This window comes from Oncorhynchus kisutch, linkage group LG24 (assembly GCF_002021735.2).
Source record: "Oncorhynchus kisutch isolate 150728-3 linkage group LG24, Okis_V2, whole genome shotgun sequence".
Lineage (NCBI taxonomy): Eukaryota > Metazoa > Chordata > Actinopteri > Salmoniformes > Salmonidae > Oncorhynchus > Oncorhynchus kisutch.
The window spans coordinates 8,177,349-8,200,733 of NC_034197.2; the positions used below are offsets into that span (position 1 = coordinate 8,177,349).

The following is a 23,385-nucleotide window of genomic DNA, read 5'->3' on the forward strand; positions in this document are numbered from 1 at the left end:
GTGCACACACAAACACACGCAACAAAGTATGTTTCTAAAACACACACTCACTCACTTTCTCTCTCTCTTGTATAGTAAAGTCAAATGTATTTCAAATGCATTTAACAAGGGTCACAAAACTTTACATAATTCAAAACAGGCCCCGATGGTGACCTACCTACCTACATGTGTGTTCAGCCAGGTGGGTTGTGAACATGCTGTTGTTGACAAAGCTGACTCAGCCAATAGTTAGTCATAGACTGTGGTATTCATGACCAACAGGCCACTCCAGGAAACCCCATAAAGAGATCACAGGTTTTACCTGTTTAGTAACAATGTTGTTAACAAAGGAGGAATTAAGGGATGAGATGGCGTGAAAACAACAGTTTTCACAGTTTTCACAGCCAATGACTCAGTAATCACATAACAACAACAACGTAACAACACCTTACTCAGTAAAGTATATTTATTCCTATGGTTGGATGTTTCTCCTGTCTATCTCTCTCTCTCTCTCTTCTCCATCCCATAACAACAACACTATAGGCTACATACAGTACAGTCAATCTAGCCTATTACAATGCGGTATCTCTCTCTCTCTAGCCCCCTCTGAGAGTTCATAGGTATGTATAATAACATTGGCTACCCTTCCTTCTGGCTGTTAATTCCTCCTCCCGTTCTAGAGGACAGGCTAGTTTGAGCCAAGAGGAAGGGGAAGGGGGAGGAGAGGGAGGGAGGGGGAAGGGGGAGGAGAGGGAGGGAGGGTGAGGGGGAAGGAGGGATGGTAAGAGCAGACGGAGCTCAAATTCAGTCCTGTCAGTGAGTAGAGGCACTCAGAAATAGCAGAGAAGAGAGGGAGCACGGAAACACATGGTGAACTAATGGATTACTCTCAAAGACTCTTGTGAACTACACAGCACCGACATACCATCAACCACACAACCTGGCAAATACAGTACAGACATACAATATTCACACTGATTTCACTTCAGCCTCATACTCAACAAGCTCTCTATAAATTTAGATCACACAGACTTTGAGACAGACAGTTCTAACACAGGTCTCTTAATCTACATTAGAGTAAATAGACAAACGGATTCTCTGATTCTGACACAAACACAGACACAATGGAAATGCATGGGCTTCAGTGTTGAACTGAAGGACCAAAGATGTAAATTTCGGTGAGGATTCTGACACCTTTGTGAAACATCACTGAAGAGCACCACAAGCAAAAGTAAGTACTGTACTTTACCTTTTAACTCACTTGAGCGTTTGTAGCTAGCTACCTTTTTACTTTTCCTTGTAACGTTATGACCAAGTAAAACAACACATTTCACAGCGCCTATCCGGTGTAAACATATGTATTTTTTAAATCCTCATGTTACAGTAGTTGTGCGTTTGTCTGAACATGGCAGTTTACAACAATACATATTCAGTGAGCGTGTGTGTGTGTGTGTGTGTGTGTGTGTGTGAAGCATGATGACAGGCAAAATGAGATAAGATTATACTAAAAGCTTTGTGATAAACATGCTAGCCTATAGACATTCAGATGCAGAAAGTCAATCACATTCTGCTATATGTACCTAGCCTATATGTCAACACTCTTGCCACACTTATATCTCAGTTTGTTCATTCCTTGTATAACTGACCAATCCAAGGTCAGTAACTGTGTATGTAGGGATTCTTATGGGAGCTCCTGGTCCTGGGAATTGCCACTGCGTTTAGACCAGCCAGTCATCAGTCCAATACATTTTTATGGAAAATAATGAGTCTCTCTCCTTTCCTGAGAAGACCAGAAAGGCCAGCACACCTTTAATGACAATATTTGACTAATGAAGAACATTTTAAACATTTGCATTTAAGGTGATATAAAGAGGACCTTTCTGTACTTTTCATTACGTTTTTATAGGCTGTGGTTATGACTACAACCATTTCTCTCTCCTTCCTTCCCCTGCTGTAGCAGGACACGCATGAGGAGGTTGACCATGCACTGACAAAAAGGTGAGAGCTGAGACTGAGGCAGGGAGAAGGGAGAGAAGATTTATACTCACCTTGGTTTGTTCTTCTCTTCTGGTGTGTACATGCCTAGCCTACATTCTGTCACACTGACCAAAACTCTCTTGATGCTAATTAATAGATGTATGAATCCGGATAATTATTCAAATATACACTCATAAAGTAAAAATTGTACACAGACAAAATCAAAAACTGAGGATGAATCCATTTAGTCGACTGGTCGATTGTTTGGTCAATAGGCTGTTTGTCGACCGAGATTTCTTTAGTCGAGCAGTTGCAAATTATTTTTTTAAAGTAACATGTCTGATTCGTGCCTGTCTCTGTGGACTAATCCATTACGGAGGCCATGTGGATGGCACAGTCCATCACCCTAAGACATGTGCTACTGAAATTGCAATTGGTTATATCATGTAAGAATAATGGTGCAACACTAATAAATATAATATTATTTTATAACAAATGTGCTACCTCCAGCGCTGTCTATGGTTCTTAAACATAATCTTCAGTGAACCATTAAATTGGTGCCTTTCCCTATATGTTGCTACGTGAATAATAGCGAAGTTAACCCGCATATTAGTGTTGAGAACAATGCAGCGGAGGCTGCAGCGGAGTGAGGAGACGAGGAAACAGCTCGACAAAATTGTCTAAGAAAATTGAGTAGAGAGGAAACCAACTTAATTAGGTCTATAATCAATAGCCTAACTACTAAACATGCCTGGCTTTATAAATCATCTATATATAATCTACAGAAATAAGACAGATCCTGCCTCTGTTGCTTGTTCGTGTTCGTGTCAAAAGCCTACTGAATCCGGTGAGCACCAAGCCTCAGACAACCGCAAAATGTTGGATAAAGCCATTTCACAAATTCGTCTCTTTTTCATCTTTGCAGTGCTGTGATAAAGGCGTTACAATTGTTTTTCGTTAGAACAGACTCTCTGATATTATTTATAATTTATTTTGTGTTTACACTGTTACAAACGGGCAGAAAAAATAATATTGTAATCTAACTGCACCTGTTTGTCACACGCAATATGTACGCAGCTCTCCCTCCTATACCCTACTTTTTCTTGATCTCCTTCTTCTTATTGTTATTATTACTATTATTATTATGATCATCATAATAATAAGTAATGTCATTATCATTAGTAGGTTTCTTACAGTAATAGCCTTGTATAACCACCATCGAGCTGCAGTCCTAAGAGTGTGTCCGGTTTCATCTTAATACCGTAACATACCTATATTTCAATATTTAGGCTACTGTATCAATCATTCGTTCATGTCATCACACAGCATACAAGTCATTCATACTTTGAAATGCAATCAAGCATTTTAGTTTTAAAATGAAATAAAGGAAGCTTTGGATAAGTAGCTAAGTACAGAAAATAATCCGCAATTTACGAATGCATGTAGCTGTTTTAAGTCTTTGCTGTAATAAAGGCTTTATATATATTTTTCTGTCGTTATAACAGACTCTCTGATACACTTCTAATTCATTTTGTCTTGTTTACACTGTTCCAAATGGTTTTGAAAAAAGTATAATATTGTAATCCAACAGCAGTTGTTTGGCACACAATACTCACTCAGCACTTCCTCCTATACCCTCCTTTTTCTGGAGCTCCAGTAATTTCCACAACTAAGTCTAAATGTCTTCCACACATCTGACTTCCACATTCCCTCCTGAAAAACCAGAAAACATACACCCGTATCAAGTTTCTTTTTCACGTCCTCCGGATCCATTTTGATGTCACGTGTTACGGTGTTCGAGTTTGTTATAACCAATTTATAGATGTGTTACGTCCGTCGTTGAGTGAGTGAGACCAAAGCGCAGCGTGGAAAGTGTTCATCGTACTTTATTAAATGAACACCAAAAACCAACAAAATATAAACTAACTTAAAGCTCTGTAGCGCTAAACAGCAACTATATAAAGACAAGATCCCACAAACTAGGGTGGAAAACAGGCTGCCTAAGTATGACTCCCAATCAGAGACAACGATAGACAGCTGCCTCTGATTGGGAACCCTACCCGGCCAACAAAGAAATAGAAAACTAGAATGCCCACCCAAATCACACCCTGACCTAACTAAATAGAGAAATAAAAAGGCTCTCTAAGATCAGAGCGTGACAGTACCCCCCCCAAAGGTGCGGACTCCGGCCGCAAAACCTGACACTATGAGGGAGGGTCAGGGTGGGCATCTAACCTCGGTGGCGGCTCCGGTTCAGGGCGTAGACCCCGCTCCGCTTGCTGATCCCTCCGTTTCCGTGGAACCGGAACGTGGTTCGTCGCTGGAGGCTCCGGACCGTAGATCATCGCCGGAGGAACCAGACAGTAGATCGTCGCCGGGGACTCCGAACCGCCGACCGTCTCAGGAGGCTCCGGACCGCCGACCGTCTCAGGAGGCTCCGGACCGCCGACCGTCTCAGGAGGCTCCGGACCGCCGACCGTCTCAGGAGGCTCCGGACCGCCGACCGTCTCAGGAGGCTCCGGCCAGCGGACCGTCTCAGGAGGCTCCGGCCAGCGGACCGTCTCAGGAGGTTCCGGACCGCGGACCGTCTCAGGAGGTTCCGGACCGCGGACCGTCGTAGGAGGTTCCGGACTGTGGACCGTCTCAGGAGGTTCCAGACTGGGAACTGTCACCGGAAGCTCTGGACTGGGAACTGTCGACGGAAGCTCTGGACTGGGAACTGTCTGAACTGTGGAGGCGCACTGGAGGCCTGATGCGTGGGACCGGTACAGGTGGCACCGGGCTGATGACACGCACCTCAGGGCGAGTGCGGGGAGGAGGCACAGCACGTACTGGACTGTGGAGGCGCACTGCAGGCCTGATGCGTGGGACCGGTACAGGTGGCACCGGGCTGATGACACGCACCTCAGGGCGAGTGCGGGGAGGAGGCATAGGACGTACTGGGCTGTGGAGGCACACTGGAGGTCTGGAACGTAAGAGCTGGCACAACCCGTCCTGGCTGGATGCTCACTTTAGCCCGGCAAGTGCGGGGAGCTGGCACAGGACACACTGGGCCGTGAAGGCGCACTGGAGACACGGTGCGTAGAACCGCATAACATGGTGTCTGAACGGTCACATGCTCCCTAAAGCGAGTGCGTGAAGGAGACACAGGACGTACCGGACTGGGGATGCGCACCTGAGGCCAGATGTGTGAATCCGGTGCATATGACACCGGACTGGTGTGAGCATGGCAGTTTAAGATTATGCTCTGCAGCGCTCTCAACACCAGCACCTCTCTCCGGAATCGAGCTCCTCACTCGACTCCATGACTGGCTCTGGTTCAACCCTCGGCTCCGCCGACCACTCCGTGTGCCCCCTTCCCCCCAAAAAATGTTGTGGCTGCCTCTCTTGCTTGCGTCGTGTCCTATATATTCCTGGTCTTGTCGCCGTTCCTCTCTCTCGCTGCCTCCGCCTGATTCCATGGCAGGGTCTTGTCCCCTGCCATTAACTCCTCCCAGGTCCAGGATGTACTCTACTCCTGGGCATGCTGCTTGGTCACTTGGTGGTGGGATCTTCTGTCACGTCCGTCGTTGAATGAGTGAGACCAAAGTGCAGCGTGGAAAATGTTCATTGTACTTTATTAAATTATCGCCAAAAACCAACAAAATATAAACGAGTGTAAAGCTCTATAGTGCTAAACAGCAACTATACAAAGACAAGATCCCATAAACTAGGGTGTAAAACAGGCTGTCTAAGTATGATTCACAATCAGAGACAACGATAGACAGCTGCCTCTGATTGGGAACCCTACCCGGCCAACAAAGAAATAGAAAACTAGAATGCCCACCCAAATCACACCCTGACCTAACCAAATAGAGAAATAAAAAGGCTCTCTAAGGTCAGGGCGTGACAAAGATGTCATTATGATAGGCTATAGGTCAAGCCCTAATGGTCAAGCCCTATTGGTCACGTGCATGTGATGCAAACATGTTTCACATAAAGAGGGCAAGAGTTGAGGGAATAGGGAAAGTTTTTCCAAAACAAACAAGGTATTTCAGTAAGATACTTTTTTCTCTGAATGAAAAGTTAAGAAACTAAATTGCTGTAATTATGTTGCAGCTACAGCATGGACAGTGTGGTAAACACTTGCTGTGCTGTGGAGCCTGTTCGATGCAGCAGGGAGGAGAGAGAGACAACGTGTTCCAGTCACACAGGGACTCTTGACTTTTTTATTTTACAGTGTGGCCATTGGGCTCCCTCCCGCTTGAGTAATTTGTGTGTCTTAGTTATTTAATCAAACAGTGTGCTTAAAGAATCAGACAAGCTCAGGTCAGGGCATATATTTTATTCAAACACATAGGGTGTTTATATATGGAAAAATACACGTTTCAACATTTTGACTAATCGATTGGTCGAAATTACAGACGACTTCTCTGTTGACCAAAATAAAAACAAATTGTTGGGGACAGCTTAATCAAAAATGGCTTTAATGGCTTTCCATATCTTTCATCTAAATAATAATACAACATTGAAAATCTTCCAACATAAAATTGCATTTATGTTGATGACCATCCTTATGAATGGTTGTTTATTATTTAAGAGATTCTCCGGTACTTTTGTATACAAAAAGTGGTCCCCGAAAATTGCTTACTATGTTTGGAAAGTATTCAGACCCCTTGACATTTTCCACATTTTGTTAGGTTTCAGCCTTATTCAAAATAGTATTTAAAAAAACATTTTCTCACCAATCTACACACAATAAGGACAAAGCAAAAATGTTTTGTTTTGGTTGCTAATTTATATAAAAATAAATATCACATTTATATGTATGACAATTGGGTACTTTTCCACCACTGGCTATCGGTACATTATAATTAAAGTAGGTACCCCTCAATATACACTTCATTATAACTAGACAAATCCTGTATAACACCTAGTAATAACATTGTACTTATGCAGATATGTGGTGTACTAGTGTATTTATTTTCCCACTTGGATCTTGCACCCACAAGGTTTAAATTGAGGGCCAGGTTGTCAGAATGTACTGTAAAGGTACACATTAGTTACAAGTAAGTACCCCTCGAGATACACTTCATTTTAACTAGCTAAAACCGGCGTAACAACTAGTAATTACATTGTACTTAGGCAAACATTACATGTGCTTTCAAATAGTGTCTTATTCCTTATCTGGGATGACACTTGTATTAGATCTGTTTTCGTCAGCTCAAACAAGTTAACCCTTTATTTTGTGGGCAAATGCTAGCAACAATGTTGATTGGAGATATGTTTTGAACAGTGCATATTCATGGTTTAGTAATTCGAGTTTATTGAGCATAGGTGATAATCTCTCAGACACGCAGTGCATCCACATGGGATCCCTTTGTCACAACCTACCCATTTGTAACAAACATGGTAACAAGCAACAAGCATTCATTGTTACACTTCCCTAATTAATACCAATTACATGTAAGTTTTAAGTTCCTCGGCGTACACATCACAGACAAACTGAATTGGTCCACCCACACAGACAGCATCGTGAAGAAGGCGCAGCAGCGCCTCTTAAACCTCAGGAGGCTGAAGAAATTCGGCTTGTCACCAAAAGCACTCACAAACTTCTACAGATGCACAATCGAGAGCATCCTGTCGGGCTGTATCACCGCCTGGTACGGCAACTGCTCCGCCCACAACCGTAAGGCTCTCCAGAGGGTAGTGAGGTCTGCACAACGCATCACCGGGGGCAAACTACCTGCCCTCCAGGACACCTACACCACCCGATGTCACAGGAAGGCCATAAAGATCATCAAGGACAACAACCACCCGAGCCACTGCCTGTTCACCCCGCTATCATCCAGAAGGCGAGGTCAGTACAGGTGCATCAAAGCTGGGACCGAGAGACTGAAAAACAGCTTCTATCTCAAGGCCATCAGACTGTTAAACAGCCACCACTAACATTGAGTGGCTGCTGCCAACACACTGACTCAACTCCAGCCACTTTAATAATGGGAATTGATGGGAAATGTAAAATATCACTAGCCACTTTAAACAATGCTACCTAATATAATGTTTACATACCCTACATTATCCATCTCATATGTATACATATATACTGTACTCAAATCAAATCTAATTTATTTATATAGCCCTTCGTACATCAGCTGATATCTCAAAGTGCTGTACAGAAACCCAGCCTAAAACCCCAAACAGCAAGCAATGCAGGTGGAGAAGCACGGTGGCTAGGAAAAACTCCCTAGAAAGGCCAATACCTAGGAAGAAACCTAGAGAGGAACCAGGCTATGTGGGGTGGCCAGTCCTCTTCTGGCTGTGCCGGGTGGAGATTATAACAGAACATGGTCAAGATGTTCAATGTTCATAAATGACCAGCATGGTCGAATAATAATAAGGCAGAACAGTTGAAACTAGAGCAGCAGCACAGTCAGGTGGAAGTTGAAACTGGAGCAGCAGCATGGCCAGGTAGACTGGGGACAGCAAGGAGTCATCATGTCAGGTAGTCCTGGGGCATGGTCCTAGGGCTCAGGTATACTCTATATCATCTACTGCATCTTTATGTAATACATGTATCACTAGCCACTTTAACTATGCCACTTTGTTTACATACTCATCTCATATGTATATACTGCACTCAATACCATCTATTGTATCTTGCCTATGCCGCTCTGTACCATCACTCATTCATATATCTTTATGTACATATTCTTTATCCCCTTACACTTGTGTCTATAAGGTAGTAGTTTTGGAATTGTTAGCTAGATTACTTGTTGGTTATTACTGCATTGTCGGAACTAGAAGCACAAGCATTTCGCTACACTCGCATTAACATCTGCTAACCATGTGTATGTGACAAATAAAATTTGATTTGATTTGATGTTGTTATCACATTTTATACAACGGGTGGGTCTAATCCTAAATGCTGATTGGTTAAAACCACATTCCAGCCAGTGTCTATTCAACAAGTTACCACCGGCTAAATCTATGATGTTAAAATGCCTATTTACTCTGTTCAATCTCACTGCACAATCCACTGTCTCATCAGCCCAGCCAGGCAATTTATAAACTTGATCCCCACAAGACGTTATCTCACATTCTTTTAGACTTCAACAGCGGAGATTTGTATGAACCTTGCTGTCTGTCTCTCTGACATTTGCAACATTGTTTAAATATTAAAATTCTATCTCCAGTTGTCCCATAGTATTGACCATGTCTGGAATCTGGATGAGACAGACAGGCAGCGTTTCTCAGCCAGTCGAAATCATGAATCAGCTGGCATCATTTTTATGGATATATACAAAGAAATGTCAGTTTATGTCAGGATATATACAAAGAAACTTCAGTTTGAAGTGATTATGTTAGCTGTGTTGTTGGCTAGCTCCTCTGAACAACAGTGTCCTGACGAGTGTGCACATTGTCTATGCCAGGCAAAATCGCACCGCATTAGCTCATTGTTATGGATGTATCCAATTAAATGTCACTAGAAAACATCTTAAACAAATGCAAATGCAGCTACTTTGCTGCAATTTCTGACGGGACTGTAAGTTTGCCGTAGTTGGCTAGCTAGCAAGCAAGATATAAGAACGTTGCCAGCCAGTATGGCAATGGAATATTTAGAACAAAAGACTGTCGCGTCCATATATACTAAACAAAAAGTCTGAACGACTGGGTCACGTCTCTGGCAATGCTAGAATTGTGTCGGGACTATATCTTTTGGAAAGATGAAATAGTATGAGTAAATTCATCAAAATCAAGTTTTTAATAAAAGTATGTCAAACATGATATGTTGGCAAAGTGATAATGTCCTCGAAGCCGGTGTTTAGAGGATATATTGGCATGGGTGTTGTTCATTAAGGGCCGACAAACTGTGCCTGAAGTAACTATGAGTCGTTACGTTAACTACAATACTTGTTGTAGTGTAATTACACATGTAATTAAAAGGAAGTGTTACCAAATGTAGTTATTTTCCAGTTTTCGGTTCTGTTCCAAACCTTGCTTATGTGTTCTATGTTCCGTGTTCAGTTATGGATATAAGTCAGAGGTCTAAACAAACATAGGCTAATGTGATATTACTTGGGCAAATTTCTCCCCATATAATTTACTTGACATTTTTTTATGTTGTTTTTGACATCAACAGAAACAAGTAACTTGCATGACCTTGTAAGGTTCTTATTTTTCAGAGTAAATAACTCACGGCCACTAGAGAAGCTTAACCAAGTTTAAGAGGGTCAGTTTCCTGGCACGTGCAGTATGACAGTATAATAATGACAGTGTAATAATGATATATTACAAAAACAACAGTCAATAGAGCTGTGAACAAGGCTTCATCTATTTCAACTAGGACCCTCTCTTCGGCAAGCAGGGATAGTAGACCACGGTTGAAGTTCATTCCATTTCAATTCCGTCAATTCAGGAAGTAAACTGAAATTCCAATTCTCACCAATGGTTCTCTATGACAACAACTTGGAATTGGAATTTCAGTTTACTTCGGCCCCCCTGGCCTGGATGGTGTATTGTAGACCTAGAGAGATGTCTGTAAGTCTGTCAGTGCCAACCTTCATTGACTATGGCTCAAGGCGAGAACCCTCATTGCAAAGTCAAGCAGCAAGTGTGTCATTGCAATGCAGGTCAAGGAGGTGTGGTCGGGACATTATCATTTTAATAGGTTGTTTTGGCAAGGTACGCTATTGTAGGACAAAGTGTTCAGGTTACATAGAGATAGAGGGGAACCTCAGGCTACTTCATACACCCTTCAAAAAAAGGTTTCCATAGGGGTTCTTTGGCTGTCCCCATAGGAGGCCCCTAGTGGGTTCCATGTTGAATCCTCAGTAGAAAGGGTTCAAGAAAGAACCTGGAAACCTAAAGGGTTCTTCAAATGGTTCTCCTATAGGGACAGCAGAAGAACCCTTTAAGGTTCTAGAGTACTTTTTTTCCCAAGAGTGTAGAAGTTCAAGAGCAGCCTTTTGACTTTCAAAGTATAGGCTACATAGAGAATGTTTGGGACATTTCTCCCTCCGCAAATTACGGAATGACGGAATGTTCATTTAACTTTAAAATCGGCCGGACAAGTTTAGAAAAGGTAATACAACTCAAAATGTGAGTGAGTAGTCGGGGTTCTGATTAGTTTGTGTGGGAGAGTTGAAGTATAAGTGTGCAGCTAGAGGACAACTGCAATCTATAATGCTAATTATGTTCCCATGTGTTCCAGAACAGAATACTGATCAAAGGCTCTAGAAGTGTAGGGCACCCATAGTGTGTTTCAGCAGCTTAATCTTCCGACCTCGGCTGAAAAATGTGTTATTGATTGGTATATAAATAAAGTCTTTGACAATATGGAGCGAGCTGAACAGAGCAGTATACAGCCGACGACTCCACTTCAACGCTGCTTGGTTCACAGTACAATATGGCGTAAGACATAGCACTCACCCACACACGGTTGAGTCATTTCATGCATTATTGCATTTGGTGTAACATAGAGGCAGGGTTGCACAAGAAGATTATTTTTTATTTTTGAGAACAGTGTGTGTGTGTGTGGGGGGGGGAGCGAAAGAGAGAGAAACAGACAGACAGACAAAAAACAAGAGAGAGAGATGGAGACAGAGATGGTCAGGCAGAGTACACAGAGAGAGGCGTGAAAGTTTAGAGAATATTTCCAAGAATCCCTGTGTAGCTCAACTGTTAGTTGCTCTCTGATTGCTTCTATGACTCTCATTGCTGCCTGCTTGCTCTGCCAACCAGTGTGTGTGTGTGTGTGTTTCCGTGCACGTATGTATGTGTTTCCGTCCATGTGTGTGTGTTTTTCCGTGCGTGTGTGTGTGTGTTTCCGTGCATGTGTACCTGCGTGCATGCGTGTTTGTGAACAGGCGGCATTTTGATCCAAGTCTCACAGCACATTTGTTCCAGTGAGCCTGATATTACGGATTGACACTCCAAAACGTGTGAGCAGGGAGAAAGAGAGAAAGAAATAGAGAGAGAGAAAGAAAAGGGGGAGTGGGGAACAGAAGATGTGTCTATGAAGGGGTAAAGTGGGACAGGAAAATGGATGCTTCCACACTCATTTAACTCTGCAGAAGGAAAGCAGGAGGGAGGGAGGTCCATTCGTTTTAATCAGGGTAAAAGCTTTAAGGTACAGAAGGCCGAGTGGAAGTTACAGGCGGAGGGAGTCTTTGGCTGGACCACAGTCCATCTCGCAAAATATGACAGAACAATTTGTACTTTGTGAGAAGATTGTGAATGGGAGTGCTTGCTTTCTGGCAGTGAGGTTTGCAGAGAATGGGTTGTATGACTCGCACCACTCTGTGTGTGCATGTGTGTGTGTAGTGCAGTGCGCGTCATCCCATTATTCATCAGTGTATGAATGTGTGCAAATCATGCTTATCGTGTATTTTGGATGCACCTTCAATTATGTAAATGAGAATGGAAGTTCTGGAACACGGAACATTGTGGAAATCCTATAATGTCCGCAGGGTGCTCTCAAGAACTCGAGAACCAGGGACCAATTTTGGGGGGAAACTTTTTTCGGGAAACTGCGGTAAACCGACATCTTGGTATGCGCTCAAGGGATGATGTCTAGTAGTGATGACTAAACAGTACTAACAGAGGAGGAGGACAGAAGATGCTTAATCGGCCTTGGAGGAGACCCCATTTTACACGTGTGACTTTACAGATTGATTAGATCTAACAGCGATGACTAAACAGTACGTGTTAGGAAGGAGTTTCGTCCACCGGCTTTGTCTTAGCCTGAGGACGAGGTTTAGAAGGAGGAGAGCACTGAGGACTTTTTATGGAGGAGGATGAGGAGGAAGAGTAGAAAGGGAGAGTACTGAAGATGCTTTATCAGCACAAGCCCGGGAGACCTCACACACACATTTGATCAAATTTGATTTAAAGTAATTACCAATTACCAGCCGTAAAGTCATCCTCATCATAACCACATGTCTTGAAGTTAGTAATCACCACCACCACAAATGGGTGTTTGTTATTGGACAAATCCAGGCAGTACCTTCTGTTTTCTTCAGTTTGGTACCTGATGGGGTGGCAGGGTAGCCTAGTGGTTAGAGCGTTGGGCTAGTAACTGGAAGGTTGCAAGTTCAAATCCCAGAGCTGACAAGTTACAAATCTGTTGTTCTGCCCCTGAACAAGGCAGAAAACCCACTGTTCCATCATTGAAAAGAAGAATTTCTTCTTAACCGACTTGCCTAGTTAAATAAAGGTAAAATAAAAAATGACCCTGGACTAGAGAAGAATGTGAGCTGTTCCTGGTTCAGTATCTAGGTTAGTTAACATCATTACCACATTCCTACTGTGGCCCAGTGTAGTCGATCCATCATGAAACCTTCCTATGGAGGGTGATTCAGTCTAGGGATGTGACAAAAAAAAAATTACATTTAAATAAAACATTTTTTTATCATTTAAATGTTTAAACAATAAGAACAAAATAATAAAATGACATGTGAATTCTTAATGCAGTTATGGGGCTGTGTATGACCACTAGGTGGCAATACCGTTCTATCTACTTCAGGCTACCAGAAGGCATCTACTCAAGGCTACCTTACTGCTGTCCACCACCCACTCAGCAACGATGGTAGTTAATGCCATTTTTAGTCTCTCTGCTGTGTCCCTCTACTCCATGTTCTCAGCTGTCAGTACATGGAACTTCACGTCCCACTTCTCATCAGTGTGATGACTTGTTGCAGTGATGTATGGCAGCGTGTTCATAGTCATCCCACAATATATTGTTAACACCCATATGGGTGATTGAGAGCTTGCGCTTTGTACTTGCAGAGCAATCATTGTCCAAACCAGACCATCACAGTTTTTCAAAATGGCATCTTGTCATCTGGTTCTAAATATACCATCAGGCATTGAAGCCGACATCCTTTACCTGTGACAATGGCTGCATATCAACTGCAATCATTTCTGTAATCGGCACTTCTTTAGCGTGAAGATTCCTATCTAATGTTTGTAGTTGGGGGCCTACGCTGCTGCTAGCAACAGTTAGGTATTTGTTTATAACATTTACAAAATGAGTTGCTGCGCGACTTTCACCAGTTCGTGTTTGTATACCTGGATGACATCCTCATCTTCCACATGTCCATGGTTGAACAAGTCCAACATGTACGCCAGGTCCTTCAAAGACTCCTCTCTCACCACTTGTATGTGAAAAGTGTGAGTTTCACATTCCTCCGATCTCTTTCCTGGGGTACATTGTGTCTCAAGGCTGTGTACGGATGGACTCCCAAAAGGTAGTAGCGGTGATCAACTGGCCGCGGCCCAGCACTGTCAAGCAAGTCCAGCATGTTTTGCTAACTTCTACCGGCGATTTGTGAGAGACTTTAGTTCTGTGACTGTGCCATTGACAGCGCTCACCAAGGGCATGTAAGGCTGGGCATGTAAGCTGGACCTCGGCTGCTGAGAGGGCGTTTCCAGGACCAGATTTTTTTTTCTGCACCAATTTTAGTTCATGAGGATCCTTCTCTTCCCTTCGTGGTAGAGGTGGATGCCTCTGACATTGACGTGGGTGCGGTTCTGTCTCAGCGGGAGCTGCTTGCAGTCAAACTGGCTTAGGAGGAGTGGCGGCACTGGTTGGAGGGTTCGGAACATCCTTTTACGGTTTAGACGGACCACAAGAACCTGGCCTACATCCAGGAGGATGCCCCAATCTCCGACAGGCTTGTTGGGCTCTTTTCTTCACTCGGTTCAGATTCATGTTATCTTACCACACGGGTTCTAAGAACGTGAAGCCGGTGGCCCTGTCTCGCCAGTTCCCCAGCTACAGTGAGGATCGGCCACTTGGATCCATCATCCCCAAGTCGCTCATCCTCGTGCCAGTGTCCTGGGGTATAGAGACTAGTGAGGGAGGCGCAAGATAGAAGGACAGCCGTCAGGAACTGCCTCCCTAACAGACTTTTTGTTCCTCTTGGGGCACGGTCCAAGGTACAGTGGGCTCACTCATCGCGTCTCACCTCTCATCCGGGAGGGCAGCAAACGCTAGAGTTTTTGAGGAGGTGGTTTTGGTGGCCCTCGGCGGAGGTGGACACTCGGACCTTCGTGGCTTCCTGTCCGACACGCGCTCGGAATAAGACTCCTAGTCAGCAGCCTCTGGGGCTTCTTCATCTGCTGCCAACACCTTCTCGACCCTGGTCTCATCTCTCTATGGATTCCATCACAGGTTCCATCCTCAGAGGGCCACACTGTCATCCTGGTCATTGTGGACCGCTTTCCCAAGACGGCTGCCTAAGCTTCCATCTGCCCGTGAGACTGCTCAGCTAGTCATTCAGCATGTTTTCCACCTTCACAGACTTCTTCTGGACATCGTCTCCGACCGGGGCACCCAGTTTGCCTCCAGATTCTGGAGGGCGTTCTGTAACCTTCTGGGGTCATCAGCCAGTTTGACTGAGGGCTATCACCCTCAGTCCAACGGCCAAGCAGGTGAACCAGGATCTGGAGACCGCCTTACAGTGCTGTGTGTCTGCCAACCCCGACACTTGGAGTCAGCATCTTCCCTGGGTGGAGTACGCACACAACACTCTCCAGTGTTCCTCCACCGGCCTGTCACCATTCCAGGTGTTGTACGGATACCAGCCTCGTCTGTTTCCAGATCAGGAGATTGAAGTGGCGGTTCTATCCGCTGAACGTCCCATCTCTCGTTGCCGCCGGACCTGGAAGAGGGCTCGTTCAGCGATACTGAGGTTCTCTGCTCGAGCTCAACGACAGGCCAACCGTCATCGTCGTTCTCACCCTCTCCTGTGTCCAGGCCAGATGGTCTGGTTGTCTACTAGGGATCTGCCCCTACACATGGAATCTAAGAAGTAGGCACCCTGGTATGTTGGGCCATTCAATGTTCTACGGTGCATCAATCCAGTGGCCTATTGCCTTCATCTTCCCCGGTCCACGAGGATTCATCCCAACTTCCACATCTCCAGACTCAAGCCTGTGGTGTTCAGTTCTGGTTCCGGCCACTCGGCCTCCACCTCCGCCTCGCATGATAGTGGGACAGCCAGCCTACACTGTGTGACACATCCTTTCTAGTCATCAGTTCCGGCGTGGGACTCAGTATCTCGTGGCCCGGGAGGGTTACGGACCTGAGGAGCGATCCTGGATCCTGGATCCCGGCTTGGGACATTCTGGATCCTGGACTCATTCGGGAGTTCGTCGCCTCTCTGCTATCCCTAGTGGAATGTCAGGAGCCATTCCTTGAGTGGGGGGGGGTCCTGTCACAGGTTATGTTTATTTGATTGTTGTTCCTTTGGGTTACCGCTGGAGGACGCCCTTGCCTTGTGTTCTAGTTTCCAGGTTACCCTAATTATTACTTATTGGTTTCACCTGGTTTTGACTACCTTCAAATATTTAGGTTCCTCAGTTGCTTGTATCTGTGCTTTGGTCTTATATTTTGCTTAGTGCACTCTTGTGCTGTTGCCTTGTTTTTGTCAAAACTAAGTAAAGAGCTGAATTTACCTTTACTTCTGCTTGCTGTGTTTCTCTGCCACTAGGTTCGAGTTCGTACAAGCATCGCTGTAACAGTTAGTGGTAGTTTTGTGATAACTTCACTGTGATTTGAATTTTGCGGAGAAAAAAACAACACAAAATAATCTTTGTTTTTCAGTTAGGGATTTCTTTCTAAACGTTAATGATCCCAATTTAATTTAAACATTCACACCTCTAATTCAGTCAGTTTTATTGGTCACAGTGAGCACTGATTGAGTGAGAGAGAGAGCAAAAGAGAGAGAGCAAGAGAGAGAGAGAGAGAGAGAGAGAGGGGACTCGGAAATCAAATGTCTACCGTTTGCAGATGATCTGGTGCTTCTGTCCCCAGCCAAGGATGGCCTACAGCAGCATCTAGATCTTCTACACAGATTCTGTCAGATCTGGGCCCTGACAGTAAATCTCAGTAAGACTCAAATAATGGTGTTCCAAAAAAGGTATGGTTGCCAGGATAACAAATAGAAATTCTATTTAGACATTATTGCCCTAGAACATACAAAGAATTATACCTACCTCGGATTAAACATCAACACCACCAGCATACGATGCCCACACATTCCACCACAAAGCTCTCACCTACAGAGAGATTAACCTTGAGAAGAGTCCCCACAGCCAGCTGGCTCTGGGGCTCTGTTCACAAACACAAACAGACCCCAACAGAGCCCTAGGACAGCAACACAATTAAACCCAACCAAATATTGAGAAAGCTCAATTATAACTATTTGACACACTGGAAAGAATAAACCAAAACACAGAACAAATTGGAATGCTATCAAAGCAAAATTAAATAACATTTTATTTGTCAAATGCGCCGAATACAACAGGTGTAGACTTTCCCATGAAATGCTTACTTTCGAGCCCTTTCCCAACAATGCAGAGTAAAAAAAAAAGTTTTAAAAAAGGAAAACGTTACAATGAAGAGACTACACTGAGTGTACAAAATATTAGGAACACCGTCCCAATACTGCGTTGCAACCCTTTTTGCACTCAGAACAGTCTCAATTCGTCAGGGAATGGATTCCACAAAGTGTCGAAAGCGTTCCACAGGGATGCATGTTGACTCCAATGCTTCCCACAGTAGTTTCAAGTTGGCTGGATATCCTTTGGGTGGTGGACCATTCTTTACACACACAGGAAATGGTTGAGCATGAAAAACCCAGCAGCATTGCAGTTCTTGACACACTCAAACCGGTCTGCCTGGCACCTACCTCACTCAAAGGCAATTGAATATTTTGTCTTACCCATTCACATTCTAAATGGCACACATATACAATCCATGTCTCAATTGTCTCCAGGCTTAAAAATCCTTCTTTAACGGTTCTCCTTCCCTTCATCTACACAGATTAAAGTGGATTTAACAAGTGACATCAATAAGGGATCATATTTTCACCTGGATTCACCTGGTTAGTCTATGTAATGGAAAGACCAGTTCCTAATGTTGTGTCCACTCCGTGTATAACAGTATACAAGGGGTATCAGTACCGAGTCAATGTGCAGGGGTACGAGGTAGTTGAAGTAATTGAGGTAATGTACATGCAGGTAGGGGTAAAAATGACAAGGCAATCAGGATAGATAATAAACAGAGTACCAGCAGCGTATGTGAAGAGTGTGAAAGTGTGCCTATGTGTGTGCCTGTGTGTGTGTGTGTGTGTGTGTGTGGCATAAATATGCATGTGTGTCAGTGTAATATGTGTGAGTGTGTTGGTAGAGTCCAGTGAGTGTGCATAGAGCCGGTGCAAGAGAGTCAGTGCAAATAAAAATGGGGTCAATGCAACTAAAAAGGGTAGCGATTGATTAACTGTTCAGCAGTCATGGCTTGGAGGTAGACACTGTTCAAGAGCCTTTCGGTCCCAGACTTGACACTCTGGTACCGCTTGCTGTGTGGTAGCAGAGAGCACAGTCTAAGAGTTGGGTGGCTGGAGTCTTTGACAATTCTTAGGGACTTCCTCTGACACCACCTGGTATAGTAGTCCACAATGATGTACTGGGCCGTACACACTATCCTCTGTAGCGCCTTATGGTCAGATGGAAATCATTTGCCATGCCAGGCGGTGATGCAGGCAGCCAAGATGCTCTCAAGAGTGAAGCTGTAGAACTTTTTTGCCTCCTTAGGGGGAGGAGTTATTTTCACGCCCTCTTCACGTGTGTTTGGACCATGATAAGTCCTTAGAAATGTGGACACAGAGGAACTTAAAGCTCTTGACCCACTCCATGACAGCCCTGTCGATGTGAATGGGGGCGTGCTCGGCCCTCCATTTCCTGTAGTCCACGATTAGCTCCTTTGTCTTGCTGATCTTGAGGGAGAGGTTTATGTCCTCTCTGACCTCCTCCCTATAGGCTGTCTCATCGTCGTTGGTGATGAGGCATACCACCGTTCTGTAGTCGGCAAAATTAATGATGGTGTTGGATTCATGCGGGCCACGCAGTTGTGGGTAAACATGGAGTACAGGAAGGGACTACGCATGCACCCCTGAGAAACCCCTGTGTTGAAGGTCAGTGTGGCGGATGTGTTGTTGCCTACCTTCACCACCTGGTGGTGACCCGTCAGGAAGACCAGTATCCAGTTGCAGAGGGAGGTGTTCAGTCCCATTGTCCTTAGCTTAGTGATGAGCTTGGAGGGCACTATGGTGTTGAACGCTGAGCTGTAGTTAACGAACAGCATTCTCAAGTATGTGCTCCTTTTGTCCAGGTGGGAAAGGGCAGTGTTGAGTGCAGTAGAGATTGCGTCATCTGTGGATCTGTTGGGCGGTATGCGAATTGGAGTGGGTCCAGGGTGTCTGGGTGATGGTGTTGATGTAGGCCATGACCAGCCTTTCAAAGCATTTTATGGCTACAGGACGGCTCATTATAATGGTTGGAACAGAGTGAATGGAAACCATGTGTTTGATTTATTTGGTACTATTCCACTAATTCTGCTCCAGTCATTACCACGAGCCTGTCCTCCCCAATTAAGGTGCCACCGACCTCCTGCGCTACAGATGTGAGTGCTACGGGACAATAGACATTTAGACAGGTTACCTTGGCGTCCTTGTGCACAGGGACTATGTTAGTCTGCTTGAAACATGTAGGTATTACAGACTGGGTCAGGGAGAGGTTATAAATGTCAGTGAAAACATTTGCCAGCTGGTAAGCGCATGCTCTGAGTGTGCATCCTGGTATTTCGTTTGGCCTTGTGAATGTTAACCTGTTTAAAGGTCTTACTCACATCGGCTATGGAGATTGTGATTACACAGTCGTCCGGAACAACTGGTGCTCTCACGCATGATTCAGTGTTGCTAGCCTCAAAGTGAGCATAGAAGTCATTTAGCTCGTCCGGTAGGCTCGCGTCAGCGGACATCTCGTGGCTGGGTTTTTATTTGTAATCTGTGATAGTTTGCAAGCCCTGCCAAATCCGACAAGTGTCAGAGCCGGTGTAGTAAGATTCAATCTTAGTCCTGTATTGACGCTTTGCCTGTTTGATGATTCGTCTGAAGGCATAGCGTGATTTCTTATAAGCGTTCAGATTAGTGTCCCGCTCCTTGAAAGCAGCAGCTCTAGCCTTTAGCTCAGTGTGGATGTTTCCTGTAATTCAATGCTCTAACCACTAGGCTACCCGCCACCCCACTCATTGAAGTAGAAATCCTCATCCAAATTGAGTTTAGTGATTACTGTTCTGATGTCCAGAAGCTCTTTGCGGTCATAGGAAATGATGGCGGAAACACGATGTACAAAAAAAAGTTAAGATCAGCGCAAAAAACACACAAAATAGCACAAAAACGGCTACTATTCCCTCTAGTGGAATTATCTCAACAGAATCTGGCCCTAAACATAAAGTAGACAGGGCAGAATGTTTCACCACTTTGACTCCTAAAATTCCTAAAATTAAGAAAATCCTTGACTATGTATAGACTCACTGAGCATAGCCTTGCAATTATGCAATGTAATCGGCCATGATCGATTACCGATTGTTATGAAAACTTGAAATTGGCCCTAATTAATCCGTCATTCCGATTAATCGGTCGACCTCTAGTCATCATATCTCAAAATCAATGTCATGTGGTTAATCAAAATAATATTCCAATCTAAATGAAAATGATACAAACCTAGGTGCGCAACTTTGGTTTTAGAAGTGGGGATGTAGATAAAAAAAACATTTTGGTAGGGCTAGATCAGCTTTAATATTGCAGATAAATTGTTGTTTCCATCAATATAATTGTCTGCATAATTTCCAATCCCCCATATATTTTTGGGTAAATATATATATATATATATATATATTGAAAAATATATTTTCCTTTATTATTTTCTCCTAACCCTACCATCCCTCCCCTAATTGGAGTAAACTAATGGACAACAACACTCAGGCTTCTACTTCCAGTTTATAGTTATCTCTTGTTTATTTTTTAGTCCCATACTTCAGCTCCACTCAACCCCTCCCATCGATCTCTGAACACCATCCAGTTTTAATTTCTGCGTGCCATATATTTTTCAACTCTGCTGTGATGTTTCACAAAAGTTTTAAACCTTTCTATTCTCATATATTCTACAAATTATAAATGAAAAATAAAAATTTTTGCTAAGAGTATTATTATATTATTGATCGATTGACTTTGACTTTTAAAATCACCCAGCAGTGCTATTAGGGTACATAATTGAGCAGAGGGTCTGGGGGTCCTACAGTAAAGCACATCTAAAGTCAATTGTCTTTAACACATCCTCTATATAACATTTCTGCCAGACCGCCCAGCCAACCCTACACGCCGACCACCACCAGTCTAGTCAATAACTCAAGTCTCTCCCCAACACAACTTTCTTCCCATCTTTTTTTATGTCTCAAGGGAAAGGTTTGGAAAACAAAAGTTTAAAGAACACACATACACCTACACTTTTCAACACATAGAAACAGGACCCCCCTTCCCCATATAATTCATATCATAGGGCTAATAGTACTGTAGAGCTCTTTTTACTTGCATACAATCTAGCTGGGTCACCCCGTCCTGCCCTTAGGGGTCCATGGCCTTGTCGCGCCCAACATAACACACCCCACTCAGCTTTAGGATCTTAGTGAAACATTCATTATTGGTTTCCGGTGTGTTAGGCCAAGACCAGAGTGACAACAGTACAGCCGACCCCCAGGGCCAGGACTGAACAGCCCAACAGCAAGGGATTGCCTAAATAGGTATTCTCCCCTGACGTGGGCATGTTTTCAATACAGACTCCTTTTGTCATACATATAAGGCCTCTAGCCAGACCTTATGAAAGTTGCACAGTATACCCTTAAAACAAATCTAGTAATACTGTACATAACTTGACATTTCTTCCATACATTGTGGGAGGATAACCAACCGTTCAATTAATTGCAATGCATTTACTAGCCACTATAAATGCTAGGTTACACAGTTTCTTCAGATAACAGTCTCCAGTATTAACATTTCCAAGCAAACAAAAACAGGGTGAACTGAGAATCTGTAGACATGCTGAGATAAAATAACATCAAATAACATACCTTCACAAGACCTCAACATATGCAAATATGGACCCTTTTGTGTTTTACACCTCCAGCAGAATAATAGAATTTCTGAGTGCATGATATTCAGTTTCACTGGCATTTGGAACGTTCTATGGATGGTCTTAAACTGCAGTCATTTATGTCTGAGATTATATGAACATGACTGGGCATTCTAACATATCTGTATCCATTCATCATCATCAATAGAGTCTCCCAGGTCTTCCTCATATTTTTCTTTGACTTGTTGTATGTAATCGGTAAAAGCCTCTATCAACCCTTGATACAGTTTGGAAATCAACTTTGGAGGTTTGTCAGACTGCCTTAAAATAGCATCTGGCTTGTCCAGCTGGACAGAGTGAATAAAGTGTTGTATCTGCAAAAATTCACCTCACCTCTGTCACAGACCGGTCTTCCCTGGCCTGATCCTCCTAAAATGAGGTATGACAAAGAATTATCTTGGTGTACATTTATACATTATATCATTTAAGAATAGAATAACGCTGCTATCCTGTAGCTACTGTAGGTCGAGCCATCTATTCAAGATGGAACTTTGTATCATTCACTGAATATACCGCAAAATTTACTTGAGCTCCATAGACTGGTCTTCCCTGGCTGTCTGACCCTGCTGGGACCCCTGTCACCATCTGATCCTGCTAAAACATGATGAGTATAGTGTTGTGTACTGACTGCACTAGAGGGCACCATTCCCGTGGGATGCCTGCGGGACCTGCAGGTCCCGACAGAGATCATTGCGGCGCAGTCGGCATTTTTTCACGCTGGAGGCAGGAGCGGCGGTCAGACTTTGGGATTCAAATATTTTTGCTATCCCACAGATGATTTGGAAACGGTCCTCTTTCTGCTTTGTATGAGTCAACCTACCTATTGTATTAAAAACACATATTTTTCACATTATTCACACACTCAGAATTCACAGCTTCAATTTCAGTAGCCTACCTCTCCTAGTTGAGCGTAAAGCACGGGGCAGTTATCTTTCCAAGGAAATGTACGTCCTAAATAGGCCTATGATTAGGCTATAGTGCCTAGAAATAGGCCTAAATATTGATCACCCATATTTCTCTGTCTAAAAATCTTCCCACTCCTAAAAGGTAGCCTATAAAAATAGCTCAAGAGAAAGTGCAAGTCTCTCCAACTCTGCTCTCTTCTAACTACATCTAGCATATTGGCTGATACAGCCCAGTAATACAATATAAGGGCAATGTGAGAATCTGGTAATTTAACCTATTTCTTAAATTATTTATGCCCATTTTATATTGCCTATAGGGCGCAAAATTGCAGGGACCATGGCTGGCAAGTGAGCTGCATCATATTGGACTGAAATAACAGGGTTTGGGACCAGTTCTTGTGGTAGCGCCAGCGGGAGCGGGCAAGAAATCGGTCCGCGCAGACTTCTACTGTGCACCATGACAATGAAGCCTGTAATGATAGAGCTGTTTTTTACTGTGTCAGTCTGA

The 23,385-nt window shown here is 43.8% G+C and overlaps 1 protein-coding gene across 4 annotated transcripts in view; it reads left to right on the plus strand.

The window, feature by feature from the left end:
• The first annotated feature begins 795 nt into the window (after nt 1-795).
• LOC109869858 (vasopressin V2 receptor) overlaps nt 796-23,385 on the plus strand; it is a 47,323-nt gene continuing 24,733 nt past the window's right edge. For 2 of the 4 annotated variants that reach the window (XR_004205252.1, XM_020460139.2), the window contains exons 1-2: nt 796-1,210; nt 1,937-1,977. The gene's annotated coding sequence lies outside the window, so the exon portion shown is untranslated. The remainder of the gene's footprint in view (nt 1,211-1,936; nt 1,978-23,385) is intronic. The other 2 variants (XM_031803870.1, XM_031803871.1) reach the window with 2 other exon arrangements.